Genomic DNA, 12,376 nt, shown 5'->3' with positions numbered 1-12,376 from the left:
TGTCATTTTTAAACATGCCAGAAACTTTCCCACAGAGAAATGTACCATAGCATGAAGATATTTAAATGACTCATACAGAAACGGATGGACAGTCTTAAGAGCAAGGATTTATAACCAGTAAGGGTTTCAGGGTGAGCGCCCTCAAGGATTTGTATCTGTTGCCCAACCAGATGAAAGCTTCCTATCATGGCATTTTTCTACTTTCGGGCCAGCTGCTTCTGGAACAAGAGAGGTTGTAATCCCACAGATGTTCTACAGCAGCAGCAACAGTTTAAGCAGCCCTCATCTTCTCCATTATCCAGCTGCTCATTCCTGTCCATATACTGCCCCTTCTTCAACCAGCTGAAATGTCTGTGTGCAGTCATGCAATGAACTAGACTAGGGAATCGATTCAAATGAAAAACAACCATTTTTCCTGGGTTACTAGTCAGCAAAATCAGTTCCCCCACCCAGTCCATTGCCAACTACACACATAGCTGTGTCGCCATAATGCAGGGCGGGAAAAAGCTGTTAGGAGCCAGGAGTGCTTAAATTACACTGCTATAAACCACAAAACCACTGCCTCAACAATACAAGCGTGGACCCAGGACCCAGCGCTAGGGAAAAGATGGAGTTGCTCAAAAGAAACATTAGACATCACTCCCGAATACTGTCAAACTTCAATTTCAGACAGACGAACACAGCAGAGTCAATTTCGAGCAAGCTGTAAGATTAAGAATCATAGCCAGTAAGAAATTTTGGAGAAAGTTATCTTTATGAAATCTGCAAATTACAAAGGTTAAGTTGCTCTACAGCTACTACGTGGTAGCTCTCCAGGTGTGTTCTCTTTCATCTCAACACCATATCACAGTCAATGCGAGGTAAGTATGATTAGCTTACCCCTTGGTTAAAAAAAAAAAAAAAAAAAAAAGTGTTCTACCACATGACAAAACTACATATATAAACTTCTCATAAAGCTGCTCATCCAGAATCCCCCAAGGACCTGAGAGATGTAAGGGAAACATAAGAGGCAGACGAGTGTAGTATTAAAACCTGTCTGACCTGCAATAAGCCAGTTTATGGAGCTAAGTGAAAGAAAATTTTTTGGGGGGAGGGAAGGAGAATAAGGGGGGTAGAATTAGCTTTCTGCCAGTTTAGCTCCATTAATCATCCCATCATAAAGCCAGACAAGAACCAAGGCTGGCACTAGGAAGCAAAAGAGGCATGCATCCAGGACTGCCCTTTTTGGCAAGAGCTAGCTCTTAGATCAACTTAGCTGTATCATAAGATCACATCCTCTAGTTAGGCACTGAAGTGGCACTGGCAACAAAAAAAATGGTCCAGCCTGCTCATTCCTTGCCTCCTGTGGGCCAGCACAAGCTGAACCAGATCAAGGAGCTGATCCGGGTTAAATTTAACCTGCACACACACACAAATTGCTACTTTTAATCTGCATCAGTTCCTGATCTGACATTTGGGCTAGCATAAGGGCAAATGAGGTACAAGGAAAGAAACAAGAAATCGGGAGGACTACTTTTTATAGGAGCGTCAGCTTAAAGCGTTTATGGAACTACAACCCAGACATCGTTACGCAGTTTCCCTCTCCAATATTCATGTTGGACATGGTCCTGTGCATTAGACTTCCCTTGACCTTAGCAATATTCACATACTCATGGTATAACAAAGATCTTGAAAATGAGTATTTAAATGAGTCAAAGAACAGTAAGAGCTTCCCTAACATGAACCCTCCATAACCAGAGTAAAACTTCTAAAACAAAAGGAAATAAATAAATAAATAGAAATCAGGGAGGCACAGAAAAAGAAAGAAGAATCCACAGCACAATTCCAAAGCAAACAAGGATACCTCTATAAACAGCTTTCCCTGTTCTTCTCTCCTTCAAATCTTGTTTGCATTTTGGGGGCTGAGTTGCCAGGGTAATAGCAATTTCCTACCAATTTAAGAATTGCTAAGCAACCTGCAGCAGCTAACAGCAACAGCATGTGTGTGCAGCTGGGCTATTTTGAGAAGACAGGATTTTTTTATTATTATTATTTTAAACCTAAGAGCAGCCTTCTGTTAAATGACTATGCCAGCTGGGATCATCCAGCCAAAAGAAGAGATAATCTTAGGGCAAAGTGGCTTTAAGTGAATGAATCTTTGAAATTAATGAGCAAACAGGAAGAGAATGCCATGTCATGCCCAAAGGCAACGCTACCCGCAGGTCATCGTGAAAGAACAACCCAGGAGAAGTGAAGTCTGCAGCAGATGGAAGCAGTAGCATCACATTAGCTTGAGAGGCTTTAATGATCAGAGTGAAAACACATACAGACATTCCTTTTATCTTTACCAAAGAAAAGTCACCAGTAGGAAGATCTTCAAGTCTGCATCAAAGAAAATAGTTTCCTGTCAGTCAGCTGAAGCTAGGCAGGCAAACACTGGCAGAATTACTCCCCCCAATTATTTGGGTTAAAACTGATGATACCGTCCACAAACTACATACAATACAGTATGCAACAGCACAAGCATCGAAGATTTTACTTTGCCAGTGTATCAGCTTGTTTTTGAGGAACCACCTTAAGATAAGAAGCCAAATTACTCAGACCATTATTGAGAGATCTTCTTAGATAAGATTTTATTTTAATACACATACTCACACATGCATTTGTCTTCTGGAAAATGAACCGGTCATCAGCTTCCTTCACCATCACAGTAATTGGAGGTGGCAGAGGGGAAAAGGCAACAACAGTCGAAAAGTAACAAAACTCACTCTGGATTAGAACCAGTGATTTGAAGGCGTTTGTGTATCTCACGGTGATCATAAGACACTATCCTCCAAGGCCTCTATTAAAAACTCAAGGTTGCAACACATGTGAATGAAGATGCCAGTAAGTACACAGACACAACTTCCTATATGAGTCAAAGAATCTGAATCTGTATGTACGCTGTGCCAGTAACCTTCCAGTAAGAGAGGCCATCTTTGAATCATCACCAGAAGACTCTCCACTACTGCCTCCAGCAAATCTACCAGTACAAGATTCAAGACGACATGCTGGGGCCAGCAAGAAAATAGCAAGAAATCTTATCAGACAAACAGCATGAACAGCTGTCTAGAGACGTTGGGGCTTAAGGGGAAAAAAAGAACACATCTAGTGTAAAGAAATCAACAGCATCATGCTGTTGGTAAGACCCTGCAGACAAACACAGCCTTCCACATGTTTTAAAGACTGCTCATCAAGAACCATATTTCTCTTTCTGTAAGCTATTTCCTTCATAAGATAACAGCATTCATTTTACTCTGTTCAGCAATGATGAAAAGTCTTCAAGAGGTCTCAAAAATCATCATTAAATATCCATTTCTTAAAACCACAAATAGCAGGCTAAGAAATGTAGTTTGGCATTCCAAATATTTTCTAAAAAGTACTTTTCATGACTCAATATGTATTTGGAGGAACTGTGTGGCTTTCAAGCTCATGGAACTCTCAGTACACATAAGAGCAGATAATACCAAAACCAGTTTTAAGATTCACAATGAGATTTATAATAAACATTCCTTGCTCAAAAAGAATGGACTGGCTTCTTATTTAAGCCCAAAGTATGAATGAGTAAGACATCCTTCTAATTTTAGTGAAGAATATGTTGAGCCTTAAACTGGTGAAGCAGTTTATAGGCACCTAATTCTATCAGACCTCACAGCATGTTCAATTAATTGTCTAGTTTGTGAGACTAAAGATAACAGCTACTGAATAAATAACAATTTCCACTAAAGTTCCATAGTGACCACAACCTGAAACAACTGCAAAGAACAAAAAAGAGGTCATGTTTAGTTCATGTGTCAATGGATAGACTGGTATATATTATGGCCTTCGTCATAATATATCTCATCTTCATAGCTAAAAGTGGAAAACCAGCCTTCTGTGAGTTGCTGCTGTTTCCCTTTTGTCTAATCTAATGATTGTGCACCCACAGAGCGGGTCAGATTAGCTGAACCAGCAGAAGATTAAAAACCTGCAAAAAGATTAGAAACCATTTTCTACAGGATCAGTCAGCTAGACGGACTTGCCCTGCAGCTGCACAATCTCTAGATCTGATGCAAAGGGGGAAGCAGGAACACACAGCTGTGTGGAGGTGGGATCAGCCTTTGCAACAGCAGCTCACTGAAAGATCAACTTAACTATAACGTCAAAGAGCACGCTTAAAGATCCAGCAGCAGTACCAACTTAAGCAGTTGGCTACACATTTCCGCTGTCATACCTTCCTCATCGTGAAACTAGCATAAATCTTAGAGACACCATGTATTGGACCAGATGAAAGTAATCTAGCAAAAAACCTCACTTATTTCCAGGAGGATCTGTTCCCCAGAGTGGCTCACCATGGCCACACAGACAGCTATGCCAGTAAAACAGAGGGAGCAGCAAAGGGGAGTAAGCTGTTTAAGCCAGCACTGCTGCCAAAGAAATACACAAACTATGGCGCGTTCAGAACGGGACTGCTCTACGCCTGTTTTTCACCGCCTGCTTTCTTTGCAATTGCTGACTGGTGCATTTTGTTAAATTTCTTTCAAGGAGGACGCAAGGCACCCCCCCCACCCTCACCCTGCAAAAGGGGCAGGCAGGTGAATCAATGGATTCAGTCAGCAGCAAAGCCATGTGGCAACACATACCAGCAATCAGCAGAAGCAGGGAAGCTGCAACAAACTAGAAAAAGTAATGCTGAAGATCTGCAGCCAGCTGTGAGCTCTCACTTTGGAATTCATGTCAGGAAAATTGAGGGGCTCAGAAGGAATAAACGAGTTCACGTTAAGTGTGGATTTAGGGCAGACCGGCACAGGAGAGGCATTACACAAGAGGAGACTGGAGGTCACACTTCTTTCCCCAATAGCCGAATGGTTTAAAACCCAGAAGATTTGAACTCTGGGACAAGAACTGGTGGATCCAGGGCATAATAGAGTGGTGACTTGGGCAAGGAAGAATGAACTTACTGTGGATCCTCATACACCATGGCCCCTGAGGCAAAGAAATGCTAACCACCAACTCCAGAACTGCAGTCCAAATTTTCTGGGAATTCCCACAGCATGTATATGTACACCCCTTCCATTTCTATTTCTCTTTTTTACTGTTTCAGCAGCTTAAGTTGATCTAAGTCCAGCTGCTGTAGTCTTCTTGTTCCTGCCATGCATTTTAATCCCCTTCCTTGTGCTGGCATTGGTATTCATAGAATTGCAAGGTGAGATACCTCAGGGAACTAATCTAGCTAAAAAAATAAAAGAAAATAAATTTAAAACATAAAGGAGAAAAAAAAATAAAACAGTGAGGAAAAAGTAATTAGATTCCAGCAAGTTTAGCTCCCTGAATAGTTTTACTGCACGGGTATTCATGTTAGCACAAGGAAGCAGACAAAACTCTAGAATTTAAGATTATCTTAAGGAATTTATGGTAACGTTTTTGACAACTTATTTGTGTGTTTAAGGGGACAGTTTTACATTTTATTTAATTCAGTGTGATCGTGGGCTGTGAGTGAGAGAGTTCTATCCCCTCAATCACCTCCCCTCCTTCACCTCAATCTGAAATTCTCACCTTCTCTGTTTCAAATTAGTGACTTTTCAGTCACAGAGCAAGTCAATTCAGCTTGCTGGTTCGATGGAAAGCTACTCCATGAAAAATAATTGCTTTCCATCATGCTAACAATCTGACCCCTACAATCACAGGATCATTAGGTCTGATATCAAAAAAACCCAAACCAAACAAAAAAACCCCAAACACTACACACAGAAGGAATAAGGCCCAATGAAAAGTGACAGCTTTCAATTATCCCATGTAGGTATAGTGTGAAACTAAAACCTGAAACAGAGACTGCAAGAAGTTTTCTGACCCCAGTCACATTCCTTAGTCATGACAGTATAAGATTATGTCTACAGAAGTTAGACCAACCTGAACTGATTTTCCCTCTCCTCCCCATCAGTGAATACTAGATGCAGAATCCAAATTCCTTTGAATTCACTGGGTTGCCCTAATGCAAGTACCTGGCATGACATTCATTTAAGTGCAAAGTCCATCAACTGAGATAGAGTTATCAAATCTTTCGTTCCCTTTCTCTACTACGAGATGAGAGCTGACTTTTCACCTTTAGATTTCCCCACCACTGAAAAATATCAGAATTGTCTTCAGTGATTCCTAGAGAAGCAGGTAGGAATATTACTGTCCTGTCTAAGCTAACCAGTTTATTGAAAAGAAGTATTAAGCATTCAAGAGGTGCTCCCTGATATGTAAATCTAATGTATGTGGGCAAAGAATACATGTAGGGGAAAATCAGTACTGCTGCTGCTGCTGTTCTTTGCCAATTCAAAGGATTAAACCTCCACTATAGAAAAAACAGACCAACATTTTCTTTCTTTGAAGCAACAATACAAGGCAACAAGCCAGGGCATGGAGGACATCTAAAATAAGACTTCTCTTCAGGTGCTAGAACTACACTTAAGTATTTTCTATTTTTTCTACAAGATTCAACCTGGGTAATGTCTGAATGCGTCATCCGCTCTTTTGGGCACTACTGTATCATGGTACCTCAGTTACAGTTTGGTAGACATGACAATTGTACTGTACAGATACAATTTTCTGTCTTTAGATACTTGAATAAATCAATCTTGCTAGCCAAGTATCACTACAAAAAGACGAGTGCTGGCAAAATACTGAAAAAGTTTGCCAAACAGCACAAGCTAACTTGTGACAAGTTTGTGACTAATTGCTAGGCAGCAGTGAAAAGGGAACAAGAGCGTATTTAAACTCTAAAGTAGCATAGGTGGGTCCACTGGGCTTGTCATTGCCAGATAGCTGTCATACCTGATGCTGTACAAATTCGAGATATTCCATCTTCAACTGACTACTGACCCTCAAGTTTAATGGCCATAAGAGTACAGTAATTTTCAGTTCAGTACATAAAAGGTGCAGATTAAAGGTAACAAAGAGAACACAATACATACCTTATTCAGAGTTCCCACGGACAAACCCAGCCTACTTCCATGCCAGCAGCTCTCCCCAGTCACTGAAAGGAAAAAACAGAACACACACACACTCAGAGATCTTCAAATAATACAGCCCATTAAGACTAAGGAGCAGTCCTTCATCTAGTGTTCTTTTCTTACGTTATCTTTAATTCATTTGGCATACAGAAGTTGGACTGAAATACAATTAAAAACTGCCACACTGTTATACACACATTCATGCAACTTCCAGGGTTGAAATTTTACTTTAGGACTGTTGGTTTGTCAGTTCTGAAGAATGTATTGTTTGAGATTTACTAAGCCTGAACGTTCACCACATGATACACTCAATCTTCCCGTCCTTGTACTGAAACCTTTCTTAAACATGGGATGGTAAAAGTTGGAGACTGTTATGACTAGTTTATTACATCATGCTGTCCATCCAAACAAAAAATAGGGAAAGGTAACAAAGTACGTTGCAGAGATTTGCCAAGACTGCTGTGGGTATCCCACTTCTGTGGGGGAGGGAACACCTTCCGTAAAAGCACATTAAAGTAACACAGCTGCTTTTATTTGACAATACAGTTTTAACATACATGTAAGGGCAGCAGCTAACTAGAAAATACCTTCTGGAAAACCACTGTCTTAAAAGACAATAAAAAAGGTTTGAAGTTGATTTGCAGTTGCTGTATTTTCACTCCTAATTCCTTAACCCCATTAAAAAATAATGAGTTATCATATGAAGGCTTTGCCACAAAGTTTTTTACTCCATTTTCTCCTCTGAGCTTTTCAGATTTTAGGGCTTCCTAGAAACCAGTACCACTCTACAGAAGCACAGGACCACAGGTGAGACGATATGATATTCTGTCAGTGAGAGAAAACAAAAGAGACCAGGCATCTCCCCAATTACAAACTTCAGGCAGAACAGACAAAGGACACTTCAGCGTAAACACAGCAAGTCAATATTTAGAATGACTTACAATTACTTAAGTCAGTAATTAATTTGAAGTGGGAACCCATAGCAAGAGTCAAATTTTTTTTTTTTAAGAGGCCAAACTGAAACAATTGTAATTAAGACACGGTAATGATGAAAGGATACAAAAGCAAGTATATAATTACACTGTGCCTTTTACAGAATTATGGATCTTAGATTTCCTAATAAACGCAAGGACAAAAAAGGCCTTGGTTCTGAAGCCTCAGGAAGCCAAGGAAAATCTTTCACAAAGAGAGTAAACAATTGACCACTGTAGGAGTTTGATACTACAATCCAACAAACAAAACGCCTTACTACCTAATAATTTGATAAAACAGTTTTGTTGGAGTATTCTTCTGACAACATTAAGCTCATAACAACAAAGTTTAGCTACAGAACGTCTGCTTTTTTTTTTTAATCACAAATTATAAGTGAACGAAAGCTATCAGTATATTAAATTTTTACTCCAGAAAGTTTTTGGTGTTGTTTGGTTTGAGTGGTTTTTTATTGACAAACAGATAAAGAACCAGTCCTGAAACTGCTTTTCACACATGGAAGTTTAGAGAAGCTAATGACACATTTTATTTTAAGATTTCTGCTGGCTAATCCCTAATTTCCAGTAATCTTGGTTCATTGCATATTCCCTTCTGGTTTAAGGTTGCAACAGCACTGATAAAAGCTGGATAATCATCAGGCTCCTGCATTTCATTTCCAGCACTTAAGATCCATGTTCTCCAGAATCTCCTTTGAGTCAAGATGGCTCCAGCACTGAGACTTTTCTTGATCTGCCTTTTCCACCACCTGGTACAGGCCATCTGCTACTCTTCCAGATAAAATTAGACCTCACAACCAGTCAAAAGTCCTCATACGTCTCAAGATCTTAGTATTTTTTTCCTGAAATATTCGGGCTGCTGAATGTTCCAGGTCTGACGATCATACCAGGCTATCTCTAATCAGCCAGGAGGGTGAGCCAGGGGAAGAACTATTCTGTACGTCCCCAGTTCTACATTCTTTCCAAAGTATCCACTATTCACAACTGGCCAATGCAAGATACCAGGCAAGAAGGACGCTTGACCTAGTCCAGTATGGGAGACCTTAAAGTCTTACCTCTTAAGGTATGCACGAGGATAAAAAAAAAAAAAAATATATATATATATATATATATACACACACACACACACATACACACACACACATTCAGCAGTTTTTGAAACCTTTGCAAAAACTTAGCACTGTTCTTCAGAAAAGAAAGTACATGTGTGTTTGTGTGTATACACATACATATGTATGTATATCTCTCTCTACATATACACACATACACAAACTCAGAAAATTGGACAAATTATTCCAATAACTTCCTTCCCTTGGTTTATTTACCCCTCCTGAGTTTCCAGCACTTCCATTAGCCTTCTCAGGTGTCCAGAGAGCCTTGCTCTTCCACACATAACATCCTCCAGGATAGCATGCATTTAATCTTTCTTTCTCTACCAAGAACTAAAGTTTTCTTCCAGATTCTCTAAAAGAGCCAATAAAAGGCCAGCTTTAAAACGTTGGGTCCTGTTGGTCATGGAAGTTCCTGCTCAGCCTTAACAGGGGGTTAAAGTATCGCACTGCGCAATTTACTGTTTTAGTCACCTGAACACCAAGTAGGAGATAAACTAGCTTGCCAAAGGCAGTAACCAACTTTTTGTCTAATAGGTGTGCCATACAAATAAGAGATGTTTCGGGTATAAGGTATTTCTATTGTTACCCTTATTTAATCATCCCATGGAACTTCAATCCAGCCTGAAGACAGAACAACAGAAAACACAGACACATGCCAACTTCAAAATTCAATTCCCAATATCAAGTCAAACTTTACAAAAATTTACCAAAACATCCTTACAGTTCTAAGGAAAGATGATCTCTTTATTGCTCCTTCTATACTGTAGCCAGTGGGCAAAGATGAATCTGATAACTAAAATATTTTTCTGGTGAAATTCCATGGTTGAACTGTTTTTATTACTCTTTGCTTATAGCACAATCAAAACATTCCTTCAATCCTCCTTTTTTCTTCAACTATATAGTTATAGCAGGCAGAATTCTACTGTCCTAGATTTTCTGAGGAAAAAAAATGGTGTCATGTCTAAGAAATGCAGAAGTCTCATCTTGCTGATAAACTTCTCCATCCAATGGAAATGTTTATATGTCACTGTTTACACGTTCGAGCCAAATGGCTGCTATTCCAGTGATTACAATGGATTATTGCCTTCACTGGTGACTTGGGAGTTTGAAAGCATCTGAGCAACACAAAAATTCACTGACATGATTCACAAGTCCAGCGTGAACATGGTAATGCAGATTTCATATCCTATCTTTCTAACAATCATACTACCTCTCAGATGTAGGCTTTTAAAAGATTTAGATTCAATGTGAACTGTTCCTGTAAAGCATGCAAGACAGAAGGTACGAGAGAGAATTTAGAGGCATTGTTAAATTAGGCCTAACATTAACTTAGCCCTACCAATCACTCAGAAAAGCCTTTCACTCAGGTTTAAAAACATCATAAACCAAGTCTATCTTGCACAACGGAGTAGAGATTAAAATACAGACTGTAATCACACCCTATAGGGAAACTCCCTATTTTATTACAAAAACAAAGGAGGGAGGAGAAATTAAAAAAAAAATCATTGAAGTAGAATCCTTCAATGCTTCTCCAATACCTTCCTCCTGAAGGAGGAGGAGGAGGAGGAGTTTCTCTGTAATTAACAGAGAATTAACAGTTTCTCTGTTTCATCTTAACTGAGTTGTACCTTCACATATATAAGCAGTTGCAGAAAGAATGAATTCATCATAACATGGTTATGACTGTGTGTAGGAGATGATCTCATTTGAGTAAAGCTAAATGGAGTGTCAACTGTATGAATCAATTGTGAAGACATATCCTAAGTGTCTCTACTAAACCACAGAAAAGGTAGAGCTCAAGGAACCACAGTATATACACACCTCCTCCCTAGCACGGCTAGAACTAGTCATAGTTGCCATATATTACAGGAAGCATTAGTTTGAGCTTATAACAATCTGTTAGGTAGACTCCTGTCCCCAAACAAAATTCATTTCACAAGACTAGACATATCACTTTAGTCTCTTCTTCCCCTAAATATGAAGGTACTGTGAAGACGTGAAGTCAGCACATTTATTTGCCTCACTGGAAGATGGGAAAATAGGCAATTTTCTGCATAGCTTTACTCCTGTATTGTGGTATATAAACACTTCAACATACACCCATGGCAAGCAGAGATGACAGCAGCAGCAGCTCCTGACCATGCCCACGGGGAAAATTTTTACTTGAGTGAATTAGAACTTCCACAGAAACAGCCCCCTTTGATCAGCTGTTTACAAATAACTTGCTGGTGCATGCAGCTGTAGCTACATGCTGCTTCTGCTGCGCTTCACCAAAACCCTGCTTTTCTGGATCAGCAGGGCCAAAACAAGCTGAAATAGGGAGCACAAGTTAATTAAGAAGGGTAAGTAGAAGCAGTTGAGATGTTAGTTTGTGGTAGGAGAGCAAAGAAGGATGGATGGATGGATGGCATACAGTTAAGGTCCAAAAATGTTTTGAATTAAAAGCTCTCCTAAGTCTTTAGCTTTCAAGATTTAAAAAGAGTGCGTGTTAAATCTCATATTTTTAGTTTTTAAGAGATCTTATCAACATGGCTATGTGCCTAAATCAAATATTTCTTTACACAGGAATAACGATGCTGGGCACACACAAGAAAATTCGAGAGATGGGAGGGGAAAAGGAGCACTGCACAAACTTAACTCATTACTTCAGTTTCTAAAATATAAAGCAATCAAATTTAAACCATTACAGTACCTTGCTCAGGGACAAACTCTCAAATTTATCTGCCTGGAAAATAAGTGTATCAAATCAGAAATAGAGAAGGATCAAAGAAAACAAGGTACTGTTACTGTCACTATTTCTTAATGTCTGAAAACATACTATCCCATTTATAGAGGGTTCCTGTATAAGCTGCATGCATCATTTGCCCTCCACAAGGACAACCTGCATTTAAAAAGCTCAACACCTTGAGTGACCACTATGACATACCTAAGCCCGGTAACGTAAACTATCTTCACTCCAATGCCATTCATTTCCCTTGAAGAAGCCATTTAGCGTTCACACTCCATAAAGGTGGAAAGGTAAAATATATACACATTAACCACATACATCTCCCTGAAGCACAGGAGAGAATATTTGACCAAGAAATTAGAGTTTCTGAATTGACACAAGCTCATCCATTTCATCTGCTATTTGAAACATGTTCATAAAAGACGAATCATAGGACCAGCTTTGGGCTCTGGCTCCAAAAATGTTACTTTCAGCTGTAGAACTTACTAATCTGCTTCTGCTCTCTGTCCCCTCCATTCTCACTATGCATTCCTTCTACTCTCCCCCACCTTTTTA

The 12,376-nt window shown here is 39.5% G+C and overlaps 1 protein-coding gene across 6 annotated transcripts in view; it reads right to left on the bottom strand.

The window, feature by feature from the left end:
• The window catches only part of MRTFA (myocardin related transcription factor A), a 122,260-nt gene that overhangs the window by 81,590 nt on the left and 28,294 nt on the right, over positions 1–12,376 (bottom strand). For all 6 annotated transcript variants that reach the window (XM_068941308.1, XM_068941288.1, XM_068941316.1 and 3 more), the window contains one exon: positions 6,957–7,018. The gene's annotated coding sequence lies outside the window, so the exon portion shown is untranslated. The remainder of the gene's footprint in view (positions 1–6,956; positions 7,019–12,376) is intronic.

Source organism: Struthio camelus, chromosome 1, assembly GCF_040807025.1.
Source record: "Struthio camelus isolate bStrCam1 chromosome 1, bStrCam1.hap1, whole genome shotgun sequence".
Classification (NCBI taxonomy): domain Eukaryota; kingdom Metazoa; phylum Chordata; class Aves; order Struthioniformes; family Struthionidae; genus Struthio; species Struthio camelus.
The sequence above is the reverse complement of the archived record's forward strand: the minus strand, read 5'-3'. Positions and strand labels throughout refer to the sequence as shown.